At 40.9% G+C, this 24450-nt stretch overlaps 1 protein-coding gene and 1 non-coding gene across 4 annotated transcripts in view; both read right to left on the minus strand.

The window, feature by feature from the left end:
* The window catches only part of DYNC1I1 (dynein cytoplasmic 1 intermediate chain 1), a 317629-nt gene that overhangs the window by 85353 nt on the left and 207826 nt on the right, over window positions 1-24450 (minus strand). The window lies entirely within an intron of this gene.
* Window positions 20763-20916, minus strand: LOC123836191 (small nucleolar RNA SNORA62/SNORA6 family). Its single transcript, XR_006788888.1, has one exon. It is a non-coding gene; the product is annotated as a small nucleolar RNA SNORA62/SNORA6 family (small nucleolar RNA).

Below are 24450 nucleotides of genomic sequence, written 5' to 3' on the forward strand. Positions count from 1 at the left end.
AGAGGTTGGTCCCAAGAGGGAATGGCCATATTGTTGCCATATGCTGTTTAATGGTGGCTGACATTGCATTTGCCTAAAAGCAAATACTTAACTGTCAGAGGACTGTGAGGCAGAAAGATCAGATGCTTCTGGCTACTAGTGAGCTAGAATATATTTCTGCAAGTACCTAAGAAACCCACAAAGATATTTCTTTTGTTAATGGAAACACGTTTAATTGGAGAACACTGCTGTCGAAAACCTCTCTTACAGGCAATCTTGTAGCACCGGGCATCTGACAGTGTGGAAGGTGTGAAGGTGGTGAAGCCAAGAAGTGAGTCATGAGTCGGGCACTTCACTTTAATTGAGATGAAGGAAAGCGTCTTTTTTCTTGCAGAGCTCTCTTCTTCTGCCTAAGTCTCTATCCCAGGGCGCACATGCCATTTTTCTAAACTCTAAGAGTAACCATCTACTGAAATTTATCACCCCCTTAGTAATGGAGTACCCAGGAGCAAAGATTCAGTGAGCTTGCTTGCTACCTCTTGACTCAGTTTGTGTTCAAAAAATGAAAAGCAGCTGATTCTAAAATTTGATTTGCCAGGATGCCTGGGTGGCTCAGTCAGTTAAGCGCCTGCCTTCAGCTCAGGTCATGATCCCAGGGTCCTGGAATCGAGCCCTGTGATGGGCTCCCTGCTCAGCGGAGAGCCTGTTTTTCCTCTGCCTGGTGCTCCCCCTGCTTGTGCTCTGTCAAATAAATAAATAAAATCTTTAAAAATATATAAAATAAAATTTGATTTCCCAAAGACTAGAAACCACTCACAATGATCCTCTTTCCTATAATCCTTTAGAATTTTCACATCTTTTAGTAGTGAGTTACTACTGTGTAACAAGAGACAGACCTGGACTGGGTGCTGAGAAGACAAAAGTTCACGCACAAACCACAAGGAGATGCCACTTCTCACCCACGAGGCTGACTAGGATTTAAAAGTGTTTGCATGTCAATTATAGCCCAATAAAGCTGGGCAAAAAAGGGGCAACTACCAAGTGTCGGTGAAGAGAGGGAGAAATGGGAATGCTCCTATGATGCCAGTAGGAATGGGACAGAAGGCAGCCACTCTAGACAACAGTCTGGCAGTTCCTGAACAAGTTAAACATACAGTTAGCATATGATCCAGTCATTTCCACTCCTAGGTATACACCCAGGATAACAGAAAACACATGACAACACAGAAACTTGTACACGAACCTTCATAGCAGCATTACTCATTGTAGCCAAACAGCAGAAACATCCCAAATATCCACCAGCCGGGGAGTAAACAAAATGTGGTAAAGCCATACCACGGAATAGTAATCCATAAATAAACAGAAACACAGTACTGACACACGCTATAACATAGATGAACCTTGAAAACGTTAGGCTAAGTCACAAAAGGCCACATATCGTATGACTTCATTTACATGAACTGTCCAGAAGAGGCAAATCCCATGGGAGCGGAAAGCGGATTAGTGGTTGCGTAAGATGGAGGTCAGGGAAATAATGGGGAATGATTACTGATGGGCATAAGGCTTATTTTGGGGGTGATGAAAACGTTCTGGAACTATAGAGCGGCGATGGTTGCACAACTTTGTGAATATAGTAAAGAACATTGAATTTGTATCTTAAAAGGGTGAATTTTATCTGTTTTAAAAAATGTCAGTGTGCAGACACCTTCTGATTCATGGAGCTCACCAACCTCCTTTCTTATCTTCAGGACAACTGTCTAGACTATATTGATCACTCCTTCCTTGAACAAAATTATCCAATTCTCTTTACTTGCCCCAGAACATCTTCAATTTCCACTCCCTGAGAGCCACGGAGGTGGAAAGGGATGGCTGACACATCTGAAGGCCCTAGAGCTGACTTCCCGCTCTGACGCCTACTGGTGTGTGAATCCTCTCAGCCTTACATTGGTGTTTTGTTGTTGTTGTTGTTGGCACATTTTCAAAATATTTATTATTTTAAAAGACTGCGGTGAAATATACAACATAAAATGTATCAACCTAACAATATTTAAGGGTCCAGTTCATAGCACTAAGTGCATTCACACTGTTGCACAACCGTCACCACCATCCACTTCAGAACATTTCCACCTCCCGCAACTGCAACTCCATCCCTACTACACTCATTCCTCATTCCCACCCTCCTCCCAGCTCTCAGCAACCACCATTCTACGTTGTTTCTATGACTCTGACTACTCTTGGAACCTCATATAAATGGAATCGTGTTGCATTTGTCCTTTCATGACTGGTTTATCTCACTCAGCACAATATCCTAAAGGGGTTAGGACATCCATGTAATACTCCCAGTGGTACTACATCCATGTCCCAGCAGGTACCAGAATTTCCTTCCTTTTTAAGGCTGAATAATATTCCCTTGTATGTTTATACCCCATTTTGTTTATCTATTCATCTGTCAGTGGACGTTTGGGTTGCTTCCACTGTTTGGCTCTTGTGAATCATGTTACTATGAATACGGGTGCATACAAATATTTCTTTAGGATCCTGCTTTCAATTATTTTGGGTGGATACCTGTAGGTGGAATTGCTGATCATATTTTATTTTCAATTTTTTAAAACTGTCCTGTTTCCTATAGTGGCTACATCATTTTACGTTCCTACCAGCAATGCACAAAGGTTCTGGTTTCTTCACATCCTTGACGAACCTTGTCATCTTTTGCTTTTGCTTTTGTTCTGTTTTTTTTTTGTTTTGTTTTGTTTTTTTTAATAGCAGCCATCCTAATTGGAGTGAGGTGTCTAAGCCTGAATTCTCAGTTCATAAAAGGAGCATGATAGTTCTTGCCCTGCCTACAAACAGGTCATTTTCTTTGCCTCTCTTCTCTGGGGCTGTTGGAAGATTTGAAGTTAGTAATGCAGTTTAAATACTGATCAACAACATGCCCCCATGTATAGTTAGAATTGACTACTTTGTGATTTGAAGAAACATTTCCAGACAAAGCGAATGTCCAGAGGACCCCTCATTTTGCTCAACAAATCCTTCCTAACAACTCTCATTGTAATGCTTGGTCCTGCCTTGATGATCTGGGTTGACAAACTGTCTCCTAGAAGCGTTACTGCACCTTTTGCTACATGGCTTAACTCTTTGGAGTCCTTGACCAGCCTTGCCTCCTGTCTGGGATGGTCACTCTCTCTCCCATTTCACAGATCCTCATGGCTGGTTATCGTTCCTGTTGTGGGTGGTAATTCCAAGTCTGGACATTTAATGACTTTGGATAATGAGGAAGAGAAGGAAGAGGAAAGACGGTGCAATGTTAGCACCAGAGATGACTGTAGCAAAAGTCAAGATTGGATTCACGTCACATTGTCATTCGTATGCATACCCATACGGCAAGCACTGGAAATCTGGGGACCTGAGGTTCTAAATCATAGTTGGTAGTGCCTTTAGTGCAAGTACTTCTGAATACAACAAAATTCCAGGGCAATGGGATAATTTGCAGACTGCTCCCCAAAAGTTTTCTGAAATGGGATTTTTTTTTTTTTACATTTTACACCTTGAATCTGTGCTGGGAACCTACTTATATGTGATGCGACCTTATATCTAATTATTACTTATTCATCATTCACCTGTATCATCCACATAGGTGTGTGGACCTCTTAGGCTATTTTCTAAATCATTGTTACTCCAAATTTGCCTGTACCTTAGCATCATCTGAAGAGCTTTAAAAAATTCCCCATGCTCAAGGCACATCCCATACCAATTAAATCGGAATTCCTGGGGTGTAGGACCCAGGCATCGATATTTTTAAAAATTACACAGGAAATTCCCATGTGCAATCAAGTGAAAAGTACAGCTTTAAATCAGTGGTTCTCAAACTTATCTGAATACAAGCAGCACATAGAGAGTTGATTAAAAACTCTATTCTCTACGTTATTCCTGGGTCCCAGCCTGGAACTTCTGCATCAGGATTTCAAAGAGGCCCAGTGGTCTGTGGATTTAACAAGCACCTGGGGTCTTGTTGAATTGTCATTGAGAAATTTGGAGAACCCAATTCTAAAACAATGAATTAGTAGAATATGACTCAAAGTCCCAGTGGGATGTTCCTTTTGCATCAATGTAGATCATCCCTTGGATGTTTCCTTCACAGGTCATGTGCTCTGGTTCCAACCTGCCCAACAGAGACACATGTGATCCAATAAACTGGATGTTTCCTTCACGGGTCATGTGCTCTGGTCCCAACCTGCCCAAATGAGACACATGTGATCCAATAAACCTTCCTCTGCTACAAGCCATCGCCCAATTCCCTTCCATTTTATTTGCTAGTTTTTACGTTTCCCCTTGCTTCCTCTCCCTTCCTAAGTGACTGGGCTCTTAAAAAAGGATCAATAAAAAGGGCAATAAAGGTTTGGTCCCCAACTTACCTTCAGCATCAGTCTTCATGCTGACACTGAACATCTGAACATTTTCTTGTTTATTATTAAGAGGGATAATGAACATTAGCACTGTGACACCACGTTACATGGTTATTCGCTTTGTAGGGGGGTGTTCCACAATTTTTGAGCACCTTCTGAGTGCCAGACCTGTGGTGTGTGTGTGTGTGTGTGTGTGTGTGTGTGTATACAAAGTCCTACTGGGTCATAATTTTGCCTTCATTTTTGCAGATTAGGAAACCCAGGCATGGGCAAGTAAAGCCACTGACTTGGATCAAATGAATATGAGGTGGCAAGCCCAGATTTGAACTACAGCCTGGCTGATTTAGAAGCCCAAATGCCGTGAAACCTTGCATCAATTGAATGCCAGGTGCATTTTCTCTTTGAGATGCCCAAGCTCCCCTCCTGAGTGCCACACTTCTGACTTCATGCTGTGGGACTGGTAATCACTGACTGAACTTCATTCATGCTCACACAGCAGAGAGGGATTTTGGCCTCCCTGCCCACTACGATGGCCTTGGCATTGACTCTCCAACCCCTCTCCAGGTGGACTTGGGTTGCCGGTATATAGATTGATCACCTGCCTCAGCTCTTAGCCTAACAGTTGTGACAGGTGACAACAGAGCTAATTAGTACCAATTGTGGTGATACTTACCATGAGGTGGGTACTTCCCGCTGCGAACTGATTGAGACCAATTAATCATTCCATAGGAGTATACTGAACAGCGAGCTACTGGAAACCGATCGCATCACTACTGACAAGCTCTGCATTTCTTGTCACTGCTTTGGGAGAAAATGCTTTGTTTTCATCTTGTCACTGTGCAGCCAAACGAAAAATGCCATTCCCACCCAACAAGTTCTTCTAAAATGAGTGTTTATCCCCCCAAATAATGATGTGAATTATTAATTACTGTAGAAGGGAAGAGCGCTCCTGCATGCTGTAGCAAACAGGACCAACCCAACAGCAAGGTGAGGAATCTTGGCAAAAGTTCTTTAAAATGCAAAGCCATTCTTAGAAAGTAACTGCTCCAGCCTGTGAAACCACACAGAGCATTGGAAACCCTCCTCGTGCCAGGCGTCAGACTGGATAGGACCCGTATCACACTGCAGAACAACTGGGAAATTCCTCTTTCTTTGTAAAAGGAAAGTTTGTTTCCTTTACAAATGTTGCTTATAAAAGGAAAAGAGGCTCCTGCTCCTATTTCAGTAGTCAGAACTAGTAAGAGTTCTACAGAGAAATCAGCACAAATTTATATTTTATTTTTTCATCAATGTCTTGTAATAGTTTTAGATTTGCAGAAAGGCAGTTCAGACGGTATGGTTCCCATACACCTCACACCGTTTTCCCCACTGTTAACACCTTCCCTATTGTTATATTGTGGTACATTTGTCACAACTAAGAAGCCGATATCAATACACTATTACCAAAATCCACGCTTCACTCAGGTGTTCTTAGGTTTTACCCAATGTCCCTTTCCTGCTCCAGGATCCCATCTAGGAGACCCCATTATATTTAATCATCTTGTCTCCCTAGGTTTCTCTAGACTGACAGTTTCTCACACTTCCCTTGTTTCTGATGATTGCCAAAATCTTTTTAGGTCTTGCAAGCATTTGGACAAAAATAAAAAAAAAGAAACCCAAGAGTTCGAGGTCAGTTGGTGAAAGGGGATTATAACTAACACACACACACATATTCCATTTTTATAAATTTGTTTATTCCAAAAACTTTACTATGGATAAAGTGAGGTGGGGATATGCCATCATATCTGGCAATAATGTTCACAGAAACGTGCTCAGGTCAAAGAAGCTTTTTCGGTAGAGGCTTCTAATCATTTACTTACCACTTAGTGTGTCTTTTCCAGGAAACAGGAAACCCAGGTTGCTATGCCTAGGCTGGAATACGGATGTGGTGCAAGCTGAAATTGAACTTTTGCTTTACCAAGAAGGACAGAAAGAATAGGAAGAGATGAACATATGGGTTACTTTATATGTTAAGAAACACCAACCTTCTTCAAACCAAATGTCTAAATCCTGCTTAATTAGAAAAAAAAGGAAGTTGATATTTGGATATGTCATGTGTTGACATTCACCCCTTTGATTTATGTGAGGTATGAACTAAAGAGAACAGATTACTTTCCTCAAAAGAGAAGGAAAAGACTTCCAATTTGATGGGAAAAAAGTGTAGGCAGCATTAACTTCAGGACTTGTTAAAACATGAAGGATTAATAGCAAAAAAAAAAAAAGGGAAGGAAGAATTGTGAATGTCTCCAGTTCAGTATCTTCAAAAATGTTCGCGGTTTCTGAGAATGGCTCACTGGACCACATGAAAGTGACGCTAAAGGACTCAGCCACACGACTTCTCTAAATCCAGAGCTGGGACTCCTCTACACTTACCATCAAACCATTTTCCTTGAAGTGTAGCCACAAACTAAATTTATTTTTTATTGAAAAAGTACTAAGTCCTTACAAAGAGGGCAAACACAGCATTCAGAAATACGGGTCTTCCCCTCCCCCCCCACCGGCCTCCTGCCCAGCCCCCCCTCACCCCCACAACCTTGACAGAGTAAGCCATGTAAAGAAGAGTCAGCTTTTTAGTCTATGAATTCTTCCTTGGCTATGTAAAAAAGACAATGATGGCGTTCAGCTATCGAACACAACAGAACTCAATGATCAGGGATTCTTTCTCAAAAACACAATAGTTAACAGGGTAATCAGATTCAGAAGTGTTGCACTGTCAAGGACGTCTAAAAACAATTGCACGATAGATCTGTCTTGCTTTGTGGGCAACCTCCTTCTGAATTTGTAGGATTTGGATTTTGTGCCTGAGATGGAAAAAGGAGGAAGAAAACACAGTCTCCCTAGGAATGTCACTCAACAACACCCTGCTGATAAAATAAATCTCCATTTGGAGGATCCACCCAAACAGTCATGGAATATCCCACATTAGATTATTACCAAGCCACTTAGGTCAGAAATTATAGGGGGACCATTAAAAACAACAACAACAACAAAAAAAACCTAAAGTGTTCCAGTCCGCATATGCTCTTCACATGGTTTTTTTTTTTTTTTCCTTTACTGTGGTGGTTTTGCCCGCTGTGATGGTGCATGGAGTCAGGGAGATCATTCTAAATTTAGCAGGATAATAAAAGAATTTTGCAAAAATAGGTCCTTTCTCATTTTAAAACTATATGGTGACTCCAGATCTCTGGGGAAACACATGGGAAGTGAGGTCCTGCAGCCAAGAAGCAATGTGGTACAAGGCAGAAGCTATTTTTGTCTCTTTTTATCTGCCTGGAATTACTTAGATATGCTTATGCCTAAGGCACAGAGATGCAGCAGATGACCTCTTGGACTGTGTCTAGCTTGGTGGTTCTACTGATAAACTACTACTTTGAAGTACTGAGAAGGACCAGAAAAAAACGGGTTTAAGTGCTTGCTAAAAGAAGGATGCAAGAGACAAGGGTGAACTGACTTCTGTGATTGTCACCCAATCCCAAGGCCCACCCAGCCCCCAATTTCCACACCAACGCTTTTTCCACTGACGATTTTTTGATGTTTAACAAAAGACTGAAAGACTGAGAACGACTAGAGTGTGGAAAGGGATAGAAATCTGTCCTGGTTGTTCATTTCTAAGCGGAAATAAGTCCCCTCTTAACATGTAGGTATACTTGGAAGACCAGAGGATAAATAGGTATCAAATTTCCCAGTGTTCCACCTGAGCTGGTTTTTCAAAGAAGGACAAAATAATAAGTAAATTCCGAGACAAACAAAACTGTATGAAAAAAAAATTCCTTTGGGATCAAATGGTTAAATTTATAGCACTTCAGGGATTGTTCTCTGCCCATTTTTGTCCCCTAGGGGAAAACCCTACCTCGTAAGACTCAGAATGTACAAATTAAAGGCCATTTACATGGAGTTTGAAGTTTCCAGTTTTGGAAAAAATGTGGAGTCAGTAGACTCCTGTTTGAGCCATGAGCTTCATTGAATGATATGGCTGATAGTGCTGGTCAGCTGGAAGAAATGTGATCGTAATTCCTAAACACATATGTTGCCGTACACCCAATATGCACGCCAGTCAATGATCATAATGGAGTGGAATACTTTGCTTTGTGCATATCTAAATAAAAATACACTAAGACAATATTTTTTCTCCTTTTCCCTAAAAAAATTGATTTTCTGTAAAGAATAGCAGTAGTTTTTCATAGTAATCTGAATTTTGTTTATAGACTTATGATGATGAGCATTTTATCTTTGGAACTGGTGGCTACTGAGATTCACAGAGTACCTATTGTACCTCTCCAAGAGTTGAAAAAAATAAGGTGTCCAATGTTCTTGAGGAACCAGGAACAATATGAAACCAGATGATGAAGAGTTAAGAAAAACTTCTCAGCCTGCTAATGAACTCCATCCTGCCCTGGTGAGACCACCCTCCTTTTTAAGTAAGAGGTAATTTAATATGCATCTAACTCAGTTGTGTTGGGTTTCATCCAATCTAAGAGTATCAGTGTGATAAATTATAATGAATTGTCTGCAATACCTCACAAAGTGACTATAACAGACCTGAAAAACAAGATCCCTCAGCCTGATTTTCCAATTCCCTTTTGAATACTTTTTGCCTTATTCCTGTCAGACCACTCTGAAACTTGAAAATGTTTCTTCAAGCTCCCTCACACTGAAAGTTATGTGCTTCGAGCTCCATTTGATTAGATCCACAACTGTTGGCCGTCTCTATTAAATCAAGCCCCACACTTGAAAACGACACCAACTGTGAGACCAGCCAAATACTATAGCAAGAGAACTAACATGGCTCCTTTAGTTTCCAAAAGGTTTCTTTACATGTTAATTTCCTTTTGTAATCCACACTGTGTGCTGGGAAGTGGGTTAGTGAAATGGACTCCATTCCTATTTCAGATTTTGAAAGAGCAGCTGGATCTAGGCACCCAAGTGTCTGTAGGGTAAATGGGCAGAGATTGGAAAGGGGGTCAGCAAACTCCAGTTGCAGCAGGGGCCCTGTTGCTACAGCTGTGGGACTTTGTCCATGTGACTTAACTTCTTGAGGAGGGTTTCTTCATTTAGATTAAGAACCACTGTCCTAAGGAAAAGGCCACCTTCTTTTCATTTAATGGCTTTAGATAGGTTCAACTCTTCAGAATGCAAAGGCAAGACTGTTATTCTATGGATGATCCATCCTAAAATCAGTAGATGATCTGTCATAAATAAAAGTGATGGGATTGGTATTAAGCTGTTTCCTGTGCTGGTGGAAAGACAGCAGCCTTTAGGGTGACACACAAAATCTATGCAGGAGGGGCAGGATAGGATTTTTTTTTCCCCCTATTCATAAGATACAGATGTTGTCATGTAAAGATTCATGGGCTGGTAATCAAGACCAATTTTCTGTGTGAAAATTCTATTAATTCTATCAGGCGTAATTTCTTCATAGGCAACATAATGGGCATGTTGGACTTGTAAGCCTCGCAAGGGCAAGAGGTACGCTTTGCTCTTCTGTGTTGAGCTTTTTGCTTAAGGCCATTCCTAAGACCTAGGAGGTATGTGCATTCACTTCCTATTGCTGCTGTAATGTTACCACCCACTGAGTGGCCTTAGGATACAAATTTATAACCATACACTTCTGGAGGTTAGGAGGCCTGAAACTGAGGGGTAAGCAGGGCTGCATTCCTTCCTGGAGGCTCTAGTGGAGAATCAGTTTCCTTGCCTTCTTTCCAGGGTGTACAGGCTGGCCTCATTCCTTGGCTCATGGCCACCTTTCACCTTCAAAGCAGCAATGACTACTTGAGTCTTCCTCCTATCACATCACTTTGATTCTGCTTCTTCCATCATCACATTTCCTTCTGAGCCTGACTCTCCTGACTCCCTCTTTCACTTCTTAGAACCCAGCCTTTTAATTACATTGGGCCCACCATGATAAGCTGGAATGATCTCCCTTTCTCAAGATCCTTAATTTAATCATATCTGCAAAGCCCCTTTTGCCTCCTGAGGGGATATATCCACCGGTTTCCGGTATTAGGAGGTAGACGTGTTGGGTGGCCATTACTCTGCCTACCATAGTGTTCAATAAATATCTGATGAACTTGTAAATATCCTGAGAAAATGGTAAGGTAAATACTTTGAATTATTTGTAAGGTTAGCTAATTCCCATAGCTCACCAGTAGCCAAAGTCATGGTCACATGTCCACCGTACACTTCTGATCTCTCTCAAACATACAACCTTCATTCTCATTCAAGCTCATTTTTACCTGACCCTGTTTTAGATTCAAAAAAGCATACTGGTTCTATTTTATTCTATTTCATCTGGTAGACAGAATATAATCTGTTGTGACAGATTTTCCTGACCAAGTTAATTGCTCACTCTCACATAGAGACAAAGATACACCCAGAATAGAGATTTAAAACCATGTCCCTTGCATCCCGTCTCATACTAAACTTTCTCCAATTACTATTTCAAAAAGATCAACCAACAAAAAAGAGAGGGTGGTAACCTTCAGGCGGTAGTAAAGATGCATGGAGCATATTGCAATCGTACCATTGAAAACCCAAGCTTTTCTCTGTGATGAACAAACTCCAAGTCATGTACCTTCCCCCTCCAAAATAAATCCTTCAAATCAAAGTCACGGTCCCTGAACTGCTCTCCCACTAGAGGTGCTACCAACTGCCATGTCAATCAAGATCCATATACCTTCTGTCAAAACTCTTTCACATTTGTCTCATGCCATTAAAAATATATGACAATAAGCTACCTCCAACTGCCACCCAATCCTCCTCCCACCAACGCAGGATGATTTTGGCGGGCAACCTAAAGGAACTTCAGTGATGGACAATTACATATTTTCATTTTGAAGTTTTCCATCTTTTTTATAGTTATGTTATGTTAATCACTATACATTATATCATTAGTTTTTGACGTAGTGTACCATGATTCATTGTTTGCGTATAACACCCAGTGCTCCATGCAATATGTGCCCTCCTTAATACTCATCACCTGGCTAACCCAACCCCCACTCCCTTCCCCTCTGAAATCATCAGTTTGTTTTCTGGAGTCCATAGTCTCTCATGGTTCACCTTCCCCTCTGATCCCTCTCTCCTTTTCCCCCTTCCTTCTCCTAATGTCCTCCATGCTATAAACTGTGGGAGGAGCCAAGATGCCCTTCAATAGACGAATGAATAAAGAAGATACGGTCCATATATACAATGGAATATTACTCGGCCATCAGAAAGGATGAACACCTATCATTTGCATCGACATGGATGGAACTGGAGGGGATTATGCTAAGTTTTCCATTGTTTTGAAGCAACTGACATTTTATGCCTGCTAGTTTGTGTCACTCTGGCAAATTTCTACCAGTTCTCAGTCAAAACAATTACAGGAACCCTGTCTTATCGTTGACTTAATTGTAGCATTCAGAAAGGGATGACAACCTATTGTATTTGTTTAATGCCAGCCCTATCAATGTATCATATAAAACTGGTATCAAAGAGTAATTGGGAATAACTGTAAATTAATGTAACACTGTACTGTAAGTATGTTGACAGTAAGAGATAAATAATAAAAACTAGATTGATATGCAACAACACTTCAGAATTGGATCCCCCCCAGGCATTTTCTTCTTTTAAATGTGGCAACAACATTCTATCAGTGCATTCTATCAGTGACAAAGTCCACAGATTTACTTACTGATTGTCTTAAGTACAAACGAAATATCTCTCTGTGGTCTAGAGGAAATAACTGTGCAAGACTCACAAGGTGTAAATTCTCCTGAATGATTTTTCCTGCAATTCTAGAAGGTCACTAAATATTTAGCACCTACTGTTTGCACATATAAACTTCCTGAGTTGAGTTTAACACAGCATATAGCTCTCACTAAAGAATGTGAATTTCTATGGGAAAATCTAGTTCAAAGGTAAACAAATCTCTACTATGTATTTTTCCCCTTATTTTATTCTATACTCTGAACATGAGCCTTAAAATGTAAAGAAACAATGGGCAAACTGATATATATATGGAATTAATAATATTTACTATCAAGATAGTAATATTTACTATCAAGATAGTAATATTTACTATCAAGAGGCAGGACAAATAAACACAAAATAAAGTTAAATTTCTAAATAACTACTCCTGGAATCAGAAAATGCCATAACTTGGTGGTGATAATGTCTTTCACATGGAAAATACAAGGTACTGTGGAAAGTTCCATCTAGGTCTATGTTGGCCAGCTCAAATGCAGAGGTGAAGAACTTTGTCAAAAGGCCAAACAAAAAAAACTCCCCAAAACCCTACATCTTTTTAGGGCAATCAGACTCAGAAGGCAATAAGTGTTTCATTTTCCTGTATAATTTGAGTAACTACCTCAGTTTCTTACCCCGCCCCCGCCCCCCCCCCGCCTTTTCAAAATGTAGACAAGGGCTTTAGCTAGTTGTCTAAGTTGTCACACATCTGGAAGACTATTTTAAAACACATTCAGAATGTTTTGACTACATGATGCCAAGCATCTGGCAATAAAACTTCTCTAAGGTATTTTTTTTCTATAGGATTCAGTCTGTGTAGACAGTCATTGTGCCAGGTTTTGAACTACACGTTTTATTTGCAGAATGACAAAAATATATATGCAAAGGTAAGGTTTTCCTTCTGCTTTTGATTTAGGTAAATTTAACTTAATGATGTTAACAGGGTTGCCATTGATACCTGCATTACTTGAACTACTGTCTGGTTGTGCTCTCCCCGCTGTCCCCAAAAGCCCTTCAGTGGCCTCTACTGGTCAGTTCCTCCCCAGGAACATTCTCTCCCAAATGGACAGCATTCACTCACTTGTCTAAATAGTAACTGACTTTATTGGTTTCATTCCACAGCAAGGATGAGGGAAAGCGAGGTTTCTCGTTTTCCCTGTCTAATAGGAACCAGCCTTAGGAATACCTGTGGTTCACCAACCATCCCCAAACCATTTGCAGGATCTTGAGGTAGGAGGTAGGTATTCTTCATGTGAGGTCGCCTCCCTCCTAATGCAAGCTAGCTCAGCCTTCCAAAGGCTGTTTCCCCCAGACTAACCTAACTATCATTTTATCTCCACTCCACTTTCAATGTTTCACACTAAGTCTTAAGTCAGATGACACCACAGTAGGGGGGTGTTCTGGGTAAAATATGCATTAATTATTTCAGTTTAATAGCTTGTAATCTACTACAGATCATTCATTCTTGCTCTTGACCTAAGAGAAGAGGGATAAATTCCTCATAGGCCAAGTACAGACCATATTCATCATTGTAGCCTTGGCACCTAAGCAGGGTGCTAGGCACAATAAAGGTCTGTTAAATTGTTCTGGATAAAATGCAACCTGCTTCCGTGTTGAAGTAAAGACCGCTACATTTCAAACCTGAAATAAACTTAGCCAGGCAGTCGGGTTTGAGCCTAAGCAGTGTTTACAATTTAGAGAGTCATCAAGAGCAGACTCATGCGGTGGGTCTGCCAGAACTCTATTAACATTAGGGTGCTACTGGTCAACTCTAAAGACCAATGACCTATGTGTTACGAACTTTGGAGACAGTAGAGTACCAGCTTGCCTTATTTAGGTGTCCCTGACACAAAGAACATTCTCTTTGGGGAGAGAATCACTCTGGAATATGCCCTGACTAGCTTGTTCTGGAAGTTACCAGGCCGTTCAGGGCTCTGGAACATGATCTGCAACAATGGCTGTGCAGCAATGGAAGCCAGCATGTGGCCGTGAAGCTTGCTCTAGAGGTGAGTGAGGGCAAGCCCTTGCTGTCTGATGGGGCGGTAGCAGAGGGGAAGGCAGCGGGGCTTGGATGCTGGGGTCCCAGCAAGTTGCCCGTAGCATCACAGCTAGTCCTTGTAACTTTATTCGTGAACATACTTGTGACCTCCTCTGGGAGGGGGCCCGGAAAACAAGAGGGAGAATGTGAAGAGCCCAGAAATCTTAAACTGCAGATGAGGTGAGAGCTACAGATGTATGGTTTACACTGTTAACAAGACCTCATTAAACCAGTCTGGTGTGGCCCAGGAAAACCAGGATTTGAGAGATAGATGGATTAATACATAGAGGAGAGAAAATGAATTTGATGACATCAAGCGATATAATATTTTGCTATTTTAGAGTGTATCTAATAGCATATGGTATTGTTATTTCTCTTTTAAATATATTCTAAATCAAGTATTTGAAGCAGTTTTATAATCCTTTGAGCCGAAAATTTATCTAAGAAACATGTATAAAAATCTCCAAAAGGATTAATAGTTCCAAGGTGGGGAATGTATTTTAACTCAGAATTCCTCAAGAAAACCGGCCTTCTCTGCAGGTTTTACAAATCAAAGCAATTGGTGGCTAATCTTTCTAACCTTTACTCAGTTTTCTGTCGATGAAAAATCAGAATCAGGGATTATTACGTTCACAAAGGATGTTTAGACATCTCAGTGACATGATCACCATATAAAATATAATTCAAATGATCTCAGTTTAAACACTGACTTTGACAGTTAGTAAAATCATTTAATTTTCCACTATGGAAACTATTTTAATCATTTTAACCTCTTTTAGATTATATCAATTCTTTGAGATGAAGTACGATGGAGAATCAAAATAATCTTTGGAAATTGAGCTCTATTGCAAAAATGATTCCCATTCTTCAGCAGGGATATTAATGGATAACCTTTCGAGGGCCTCTTCCTTGTATTTCTCTTCTTCTTCTACCTCTCCCGTGTCACACAGCTCAAAGAAAACCTAGCTCATGAGAACAGACTTACTTAATGGTCCCCTTCCCGCTGCTTTCCCCCATCCTCTTTCATTCACATTCCCAACTTTGCATCTCTCTTCTCATTTTCCTTTTTTCTTTCCGCGGAATGACCACCTCAAAGGATTAATTCAGAACAGGCAGCAGAAAATGGTAACAAGAGTGGGCAAATCAGGATGTGGATTTAAAATCAGGAGGTATTTTAAAGGAGGGGAGTTACTCAAATTAAACATATGTTAAGAATATGGGTTTGTTGTTCATGGCATACCTGCTGCCTGCGATCCCAGCCTCCTCAGACCAGCCTTCAAGGGCAGAGCATTCCCTAGCAGAATAATAGAGTGGCTCAAGTGAACATGGATCCGGGCAGCCCGGCGAGCTTCCTTTCTTCTCGGTCTGACTTCACTCTTGGAACACAGGTGGTAACTGAACTAGCTGAACTACCGACATGGTGGCCCCTCGGGCTCAGAGCCAGAGAGAGAGAGAATGGAATTCAGGCTCCAAGTAATCAGGCTTCGGGCACATAACAATTCTACTACTCGGTCTTGGCATTTATACCAAACTTGGTTTTAACTGATATGGCCTGTTTCCCAAGGCGTCATCTTTCTTACCTTGTTACATGTGAACGAGGCAGCCAATCCATTGGTCTTTTGAGAAATAGGCTGTACAGATGCTTAGAGTGTTTCTGTTTGGGCTGACCTGCCATCAACCTGAGAATAAGGCAAACTGTCCTCTGTAGGTAAAAACGAAGAGCCTTGTCCTATTTCTACGCTTTCATTGTATGTAATCACCCTGTGCAGCTCTCTGCTGTCCCAGGATTATGTACCCAAATATTATTGATAGGAACCAGTCACACTTATGCTCACTCAAGGGTTTCAGCTGGAACGATGCAGAATAGCAATATATTTGCTCATATATATCCTTCCTTGCTTCAGACGAGTTATGAGGTTGAGAGCAGTAATTAATATATTTCTTACTTGAATGCACTGTACTGATAGACAAGATTCAACAGTCTGGGATCTCTAGGGATAGGCACCCATGAAGTGGACATTAAAAAATCCATAAGGGTTTTGAGGGAAATATTTTTAATTTGGTTTTGAAATAATATATGTCCAAGAAACTCAAGACCCCTCTTTCCCATTTGTTTTGATATTATTCCTAGGACACAAGAGCTACCTAATTAGCTGTGAAGTTACCACAGAATAATAAAGGATAACTGAATATAATGAAAAATAAAAAATAAATAAGTAAAATTAGCTTAATAATTTTTAAATAAATAAATAAACGATAACTGGTTTCCCTTTACATTGACTGAAAAGTGGTAACTTTCTAACTAAATGAATGGAGCTGGGGAACAAATGATTTCCGAGTCCCTCCAGAATTTCATAAATGTCCATTTATGAAGTATAATGTACAAACAATAAAACCTTTTTCACTCTTCATTAAAGCAATCAGGTCCCTGACATTTGATGACCAGTTCAGGTTATCACATAGTCTTGGTGCAAATATATTTTCATATTTCTGTAACGATGTCCTAAATCAGCAGAGAACCTGATACATGAAAATTCCTATTTAGACAAAAAAATAGTTTGGAGGCTGTGCTTATTTGCTTCTAAAAAAAATTCAGTTAGTTATCAAGGTCTCCTCTAGTGAGCTATATCTGATTAAGAACTGTCCTTCTTCCTCCATGTTGTCTGAATTTGTGATGTTTTATAGAACTTGGCTCAGCTGTCCCTCTCCCAAAGGGGAGAACATATTGTTAATGTTCTAAAGGCAGGAGGTTTGTGTTAAGCCTGTCTCAGCAGCTTCAATATATAGATGGGAAAATCCAGTGAAATCCAGTTCCAAAATGTAGCAAGTCCTCACAATTTGAGCAAACACATTGAAGAAGAGACCATGAAACAGGTAAACAGCCTGATCAGAAGTGTGGCTTGGGAGGTGGGCGAGGGGCAACAGGGAGAGCACAGGTAGAACTTGCCTTCCACTGAACACCTTCCCCCAAAGTGAAGTCTTTTCATTATTTTAGTGGCAACAGGTTGACAGCACCTTGTTGCGCCTTTAATGGAATGATGTCAAAGAAAGCCAGGTGAGGACAAAGATGGTGAGACACATGAGGAAGGTGGTGGGGGGGGGACTGTATTCATGTGTTCATTCCCACTCCCATAGCAACCCAAAGCCAGCTGCCTTGTTGGAGAGACTGTTCCCCTGGACATTCTGGGGTGACTTTGCCTCTGTCTGTGATGCATAATCCTTTTGGATGAAATGCCATTCTGCTGCAGGCACACTGGGAAACTTGGCAGCACTGGCCAGAGATGGGATGGTCTGCTCCGGGACAGGAGCAGGAGCAAAGTTCAAGAAAGGCAAGATGATGACTTGACAGCGGAAGATGGAAAGGAGAAGAATTCAAGAGAATTCAGGCATTGAATAGGTGTTTGACCCAGAAAACCATGAAGTTTCCTTCAAACCCTGAGATTCTACAAGTCTATATATTAATAGGTCTAATGGAAGGAGTATTAACTCATGTATGAGAAACAATTTACACACAAAAAACAAAAGGGAAAGCAAAAAATCTCTTTCTACTCCCCATAGAGTAGGACATGGCTAAACTATCTTAAAGTGGTCATTTGACTTAGTTGGGGATGCATTTCCATTTAAAAATGATTAGAAGATGAAACAAAAATATAATCTCTGGTTACAAATATTAAATGGGTATGGATGCAGAACGATGGATCAGCAGTTAAGATTGGCCAGTGCAGTGCCTCTGTTGCTCAAATGAAATTCAATTACATTTATGATGGAAATCTCCATGAATCCACACTAAGTCTGTCCACAGGGTCTGCCCTCTCCAACATTTTTGTGTGTGTGCGTGCATGCGCGCGTGTGCGTGCAACTTTGCTACTAACGGAGCACATTTGCTTTGACTGTGGAGCTCTTTCCAGACATCAAAAGCCACAGTTCTAGTTTTCATACTTAGAAAATGCCCAAAATGTGTTTCTTTCTAGGGGAACTAAATATTGTGCCACGTTTGAGAGTCAAGCCCTTTGAAGCCCATCAACTGTTGCTTGAAACCTCCTGATTCTATTTTTGTAGGATCTTTGTCTCGTATTTTCTGAAAGGCCTTGAGCTCTTGCATGAACATTCTTCTCGTGGCAATTTTAACACAGCTGAACGCTCTCACTTGTGTGGCAGGTAGCACCCATGATAACATACATCATTACATTAATAGTGTTCCCATACAAGAGTTCTTTTCCAGGACTTGTTCACTGGCTACCCCACGGTGGGATCAGAGGGTGGGATACTTTTGATTTTAAACACAAGGAAAGGGACAGTGGGAGCCAGGCTTTTAGCGATGGAGCCTTTTGGGGCCCAAGGGGAACTGTTCACATCTCGTGCAGGAGAACACTGTGTGACATCACTGTCCACACAGAGCTCCCACCAAGATTAAAAACCACATAGAAGGCAAAATAATTTACTAAAACGTAGACCAAGAGCACTCTCTTTAAGAAATAGTATGCTCAGGGGGGAAAGCTGAAGGAGCCAAAGGCAAAACTCGTGTGTAAGCTGCTTATCTGCTGTTCTTAGGAAGGTGAGCAGATCCAGGCAGCACTCTGTGGGACATTGTGGCCTCTCTCTGCTTCACGCTCTGGAATTTTTTTTTTTTTTCCATTTTTTTCATGCTGTCTCTGTAACACAACCTCTTTACATAGTTTATCTCAGGAAATGACAATTGGCTGTCGAATCCCATACAAATTGATTGGATATGACAGCTCAAAGGAATAAATATTCTGCAGAGAAGAAAGTTTTTACTTATACTCTTGTATTTTCAATCCTTTTTTACCCCTTCTTGCTTAATTTTATTATTTCAATTAGATCATTTAAAAATCAACACATCACATACCAACCTCCCCTAAGAGCAATCATAAGATTTGATGATTTTTCTGATACACAGGCTAGGGTTTCAAATTTGCATTATTTTATCTACTGAATTAACTATGAATTCTAAACCAAACTAATGCTGCCATGTGTTTTTAAACATCTCTAATCTAAACCATCTGGAGAGGCATGGTTTTGCAAAGGCATCCTTTTCAGGACACTCTGTGGATTTTGTCACTGCTTGAGGTTTTGGCAAACCATCAACATTACTATAATTCTCTTTTATGAAATATAGCTTTTGACTAGGATTTTAGAGTTTTGTGTGTGTGTGTATTTATACGAGTGTGGGCACTTGTGTACAATTTTTGCTCTTGTCCCTTTCTCTTTTCAGAAGACCATAGTTATAATACACTTATTTTTTTAAAACTTAAAGTAATAAAGGTTTTTTCTTGTATATAAAGGATAAATTTAATTTCACCTACTCAACATAATGACAGACCAAGTTATTAAGAAGTGGAGAAGTACTTTTGAATAACGCACCTTACCGGACGTAGGTGCTGGAAATGCTTTTTAAACAAGTCATCAGGAGAAAACATTTCAGCTTGAGAGACCACAACAAAAAATTATAGATATGAAATGATTACAGCAACAATGATTTGTGGTATGTGAGGTATGAGCTCAATACATTTATGCAGAGATTACAATTAAAAAATGGCTGAGCTAAATCTTTTGCTTAAGAAAAGCAACACCCTGTTTAATTCTTTGGCTAATAATGAACATAGCATTTTAAAATTATAAATCAAATATAAGCATGGTAAAAGCAAAGTGTAGTAGACTACTTGTTATAACAAAGGTTAAAAAACATCCCCCAGAAGTAAGGATGATGATTCTACTTCCACAAATTCTCTTCAATAATAATGCCTTTAAGGAATTTTGAGAATTAATCACAAAAATGGAAGGGATAGCTTTTTGCTGAGAGCCACTAATCTGAACTGAATTAAAATGATAATGTGACTATTGGGGACTATGAACATCTCTGTAATTTCTTAATAACATGGTATGTTCAAACAACCTCTTTCATCCAACAATATTAGGCAACTTAAAGACATACATAAATCAAAAGGTTTTGGTCAAGTTTGCGGAGGGGGGGATAAAAGGTCTATTTTTAAGAAACAGCTGGCCTGAAGTCCAGAAGTGGGTCTGTGCTTAGAATATAAAGATGCCAAGACATTGCACAGCACCCCTCACAGAGGTGGTCCAGCCTAGAACACTCTCGGTGGGTGCTAACGTGGCCTGGGGCATTACTACAGCCCACCTCCCACTGTTCATGGTTTCCCTTCCTGGAATGGGTCCTCCATATCCACAACTCTGAGGGAGAGGGTTGCCCTTCTGAGACTTTCTCGTTTTATTTTTCTTTTCTTTCCTTCTTTCCTTTCTTTCTCCCTTAGAACTCCTGATATTCTTTTAAACCTGCTTCTGCCTATATTAAAATGTTGTATTATAAAGGAAAAGCACAATCTGATATTCCAGAGAATGGAAGCTCCCTGTAGGGTGGCCCTGGATCATATGTCTTCAGGAGGGACAGCTCTTACCAGGCATGCTAATCTGGTCTTGGATGAAAGTAAACCGTGTGTCAATCCCATCTTCCTTATTACTCTTGCCCCAGGGTCTACAGAGTGGGTTTAGTTCACTTATTGCTATAGGCTGAATTGTATCTCCCCCCCCCCCCTTTTTTTTTTACTTGTGGCAAGAATTACTATCAAACTCCATTCATTGGACCAGAGACCCTTGTGTTGTTAGCGAAAGATGTGCTCCTCATATAGCACACTACCTCCACTTGTGAGTTCATCGGCCAGCCAGTGGCCTCAACTCCAAGCTCTAACAATGTGCAGATCCCTCACAAATTTATGTTGCAGCCCTACCCCTCAATGTGTTTTTATTTGGAGATTGGGCCTTTGGCAGGTAATCAGCTTTAGATAAGGTCATGAGGGTAGACCCTCATGATGCTATTAGACACCAGAAGAGCTTGCTCTCTTTCTCCCTCTCTCTGCCAGGTGAGGACATATCTAGAAGGCAGGTGTCTATAAACCAGGAAGAGAGTCCTCACCAGAAACCAAAATGGCTGGCACCTTGATCTCGGACCTACCAGTCTCCAGAATGGTAGGAAAGTTATTTTCAGTTGTTTAGGCCACCCAGTCTATGGCATTTTTTTTTTTTTGTGGCAGCCTCAGGAGACTGATACACCTTTATAATCTCTTTTATCCTGACAATAATCCTAAGAGGGCAGTAGAAACCCACTCCCTAAGAATACCCATTCCCCTGACACTGAGGCTTCTCTGACCTCAGTGAATGGCTAGGTGGCAGAGTGGTGAGGACAAGGGGAGGGACGGGCTAGAAAACTTGCTCATATTGCCACCTGGCTCTCATTGCATAGCACCTGTAATTCCTAGGGCAATTCCCTGATGAAGCACAACTGGAGAGAGCCCAGTTCAGATAGCTTTAGTTCAGGGCATGGGAAAGGGAGGAAGGGCACTTAGGGAACTGAGTCAAACCTTCAGTGTTGGAGTCCTGTGCCTTCAGTAATATGTGCACAGGAATGGGGCAGAGCAAACGCTAGGAAGTCTCCGGTTTTGTAATCACATTAAACTTCAGGTTGATCACTTGCAATATGAGATAGTAAGACAAAGAAAGCAATTAAAAAGTGATTTGTTCTAAGGTGTATTCTCATGGTATCCTCTGCATCACACAGCTCACTAGGTCACTTGTAAGGTATACAGTCTCCCCCACTGCTATTTTCAGATAATGAATTGTCTGTGATACAGTCCGTCTGCTATAATCCTGCTGATAATTCTAATTTCCCTAGATGAATCCCAATGATCAATCCTGCCTGTGCTATTTTTGGGGGGAGAAGATTTCAGAAAGAGGGCAGATAAAGAATGAGACTCGGCAAGGCATTTTCTCTGCTCCCAGCTTCCTGGGCCAAAAGAGAAAAAGAAGCTCCTGCTGTTTGACTTAATAAGAATCAGTGTCTAGCTCAAGCCTCAATCATCAGACCAGTCATACTCAATCGGCATAAAAGAAGTATTTCCAAATGTCCATGTTTCGCTTCAGCATGCACGTGTAAGCCTTTTCCTAAAGGCACAAACTAGCTGCCGTGTTGCGGTTCCTCTTGTCTGATCCAAATATTCTATATCTTTTATGTAAGAGCTTAATTTTACACATTTACATCATATGTATTCTTCAGTTTTCCAAAACTGTCTACTTCGAAGAGTGGATCACAATCTATACACAATGGATGAGGTGTTCTCTTCTGGGTTTCTCCAGCCTGCAGTACATCCATCATCACAATGAAAACTGTTTGGGTTTTACTTACATTAGTTAGCATGTTCTTTGTGCATGGACTTTGTTCTCTAATTACTAAGCTCCTATCGTATGCTTCGATTTTGGGTCACCCCAGGAACTCACTCTTAATATGTAGCCCTAGTTGTCAAAGAACTTTCTATTCCTTCATCCTGTTAACCTTAAAAGTAAAAGCTGCCGGTGACTTTACCAGCAAAATATGGGTTTATTCAGGAATAAAAGAGAATTTCAATCCAAGACAAGCAAGCTGCAGCAAAACCATAGGCAAATAAGGGGAGGTGGGGGGGAAGGAGAGGCATGCTTTTTAAGGAGAAAAGGGTTAAGTTGGGAGGGCTGTTATCAACTAAAGTCCACTGGACTAACCTGGGAGTTCCAAGTAGGTGGTTTTTCATTGGCTGAGCTGTTGCCTGTGGGGGGATGAGGAAAGTGCTTCTTTCTCTGGCTGGATTAATAGAGCAGTATCCATGTGCAAGGTCAAGTCCCTGCAATGTCATGTCCCTCTCTTCCTGTTGGGTCTGCAACTGACTAGGGGCAGTAGGGTGTGAGAGCTCCCCCTGCCGAAACCTCCTGATTCCATTTTAGTGAGGTTTCCCGTTATTAATTTTCATAATCCCCTCCTCTTTTTGACTTCTACTGAATAACCACTCTTTGCTACATTCAAGAGAAAAACATAGAAAATGCCTTTTCTCTTTTCTTTTTTCTTTTCATTAGTCAGGCAATCTGAAAGTTACCCTTCCTTTAAGTAAAATAAAAATTCCTAAGAAAAATTCTAACACTTCTCTGGTCATAATACTCCTTGGAAAATGTATTTAAATTAATTTATATCTTTGTGTCCAGAGCTGTTTTGTTGATTTGGATTATGGACCACAATTTGGGTTGGGGGGGGCGGGGGGCGGGCGGGACAAAAACTGATGGGAGAAGAAATCAAGTTCATGGCAACCAACCTCATAGTCCCACCAAGGTGGCAGGAAGCCTCTTTTCCACAACATGACAACAAAGCCCCGGCAACTCCCCCAGGTGACTCAGCAGTGTGGGCAGCTAGATGCCAAGTCCCGACTCTCTGTCCCCCTCCTAACCGCCAGCCCACATTCCCTCCTGTGTTACCACCCCTCTTCATGGGGGCAGCTCTCTTCAAGGTCAGTGGGAACCTCACCCAGAACCAAACACTAGATGGTGAAAGCGTGAGTTGCAATTTCATCTGTACCCTTTATAGAATCTTAATGAGAAGCGAAACCACGCATAGGAAGAAAGTTAACTGAGGATTTTAAACATGGATGCACATGAAGTCAGTCAGTATCACTCCATATTCTGCTTTCCCTCTGAAATCAGGAGGGTTTCAGGTCCTTGTCAGTTTCAGGTCATTGTCAAATCATCTTTAAAAAGAGAAGGCTAAGAACAAAGAAACCAGATCAGGAAAAAAATAAAAGTAAAAATAAAAACCTCTGACCAAGCCAAGCCTCTAAATATAGCTTTTCCACTTACTTCAATGCAGATAATTCTAAGATCTATATTTCTGATTCTGTTCATTCCATTTGAAAGAGAAAGACCACACGAGGGTAAGCACTGCAGGGTGGTCAGAATGCATAATCTAATGACAGTGTGTGGAGGCCACTACAGAAGATGACAGGAGCCCTGCCAGAGTGTGCGGTGGGGCCGACGGGCTGATTTCTATACACAGGCCACTGATGTTTTCCAAGTAAGGACAGCTCTTAGAGAAATGAAAATAGAAAATGCAGGACCAGAGCCCACACTAAGAATTCAGTTTAGCAAAGACACGAAACTGCCCATGGAAGTAAAAGGTATTTAGCCTTGCTATTCTTAACAGGAAGAAACAAGCCTTCCTACTGCAATCTTTTTATGATTAAGCTAAAAGCCTGTCAGTCTTTGCAAAAGAACACTGAACTGATGTCTGTGTCTTGTGCATTTACTTTCTAGCGCCTGAAATGATGTTTTTCTGAGCCATCGGACTGGTGTGCAATGATGCTGTTCTGAAGAATACGAACAATCCACAAAGATCAGCAAGGAATGGATAACTAATGCAATATTCCAAAAGGATACCAGTATGAG

Source organism: Mirounga angustirostris, unplaced genomic scaffold (genome assembly GCF_029215605.1).
Source record: "Mirounga angustirostris isolate CCGP_5_RB_7025 unplaced genomic scaffold, mMirAng1.0.hap1 SCAF_12, whole genome shotgun sequence".
Lineage (NCBI taxonomy): Eukaryota > Metazoa > Chordata > Mammalia > Carnivora > Phocidae > Mirounga > Mirounga angustirostris.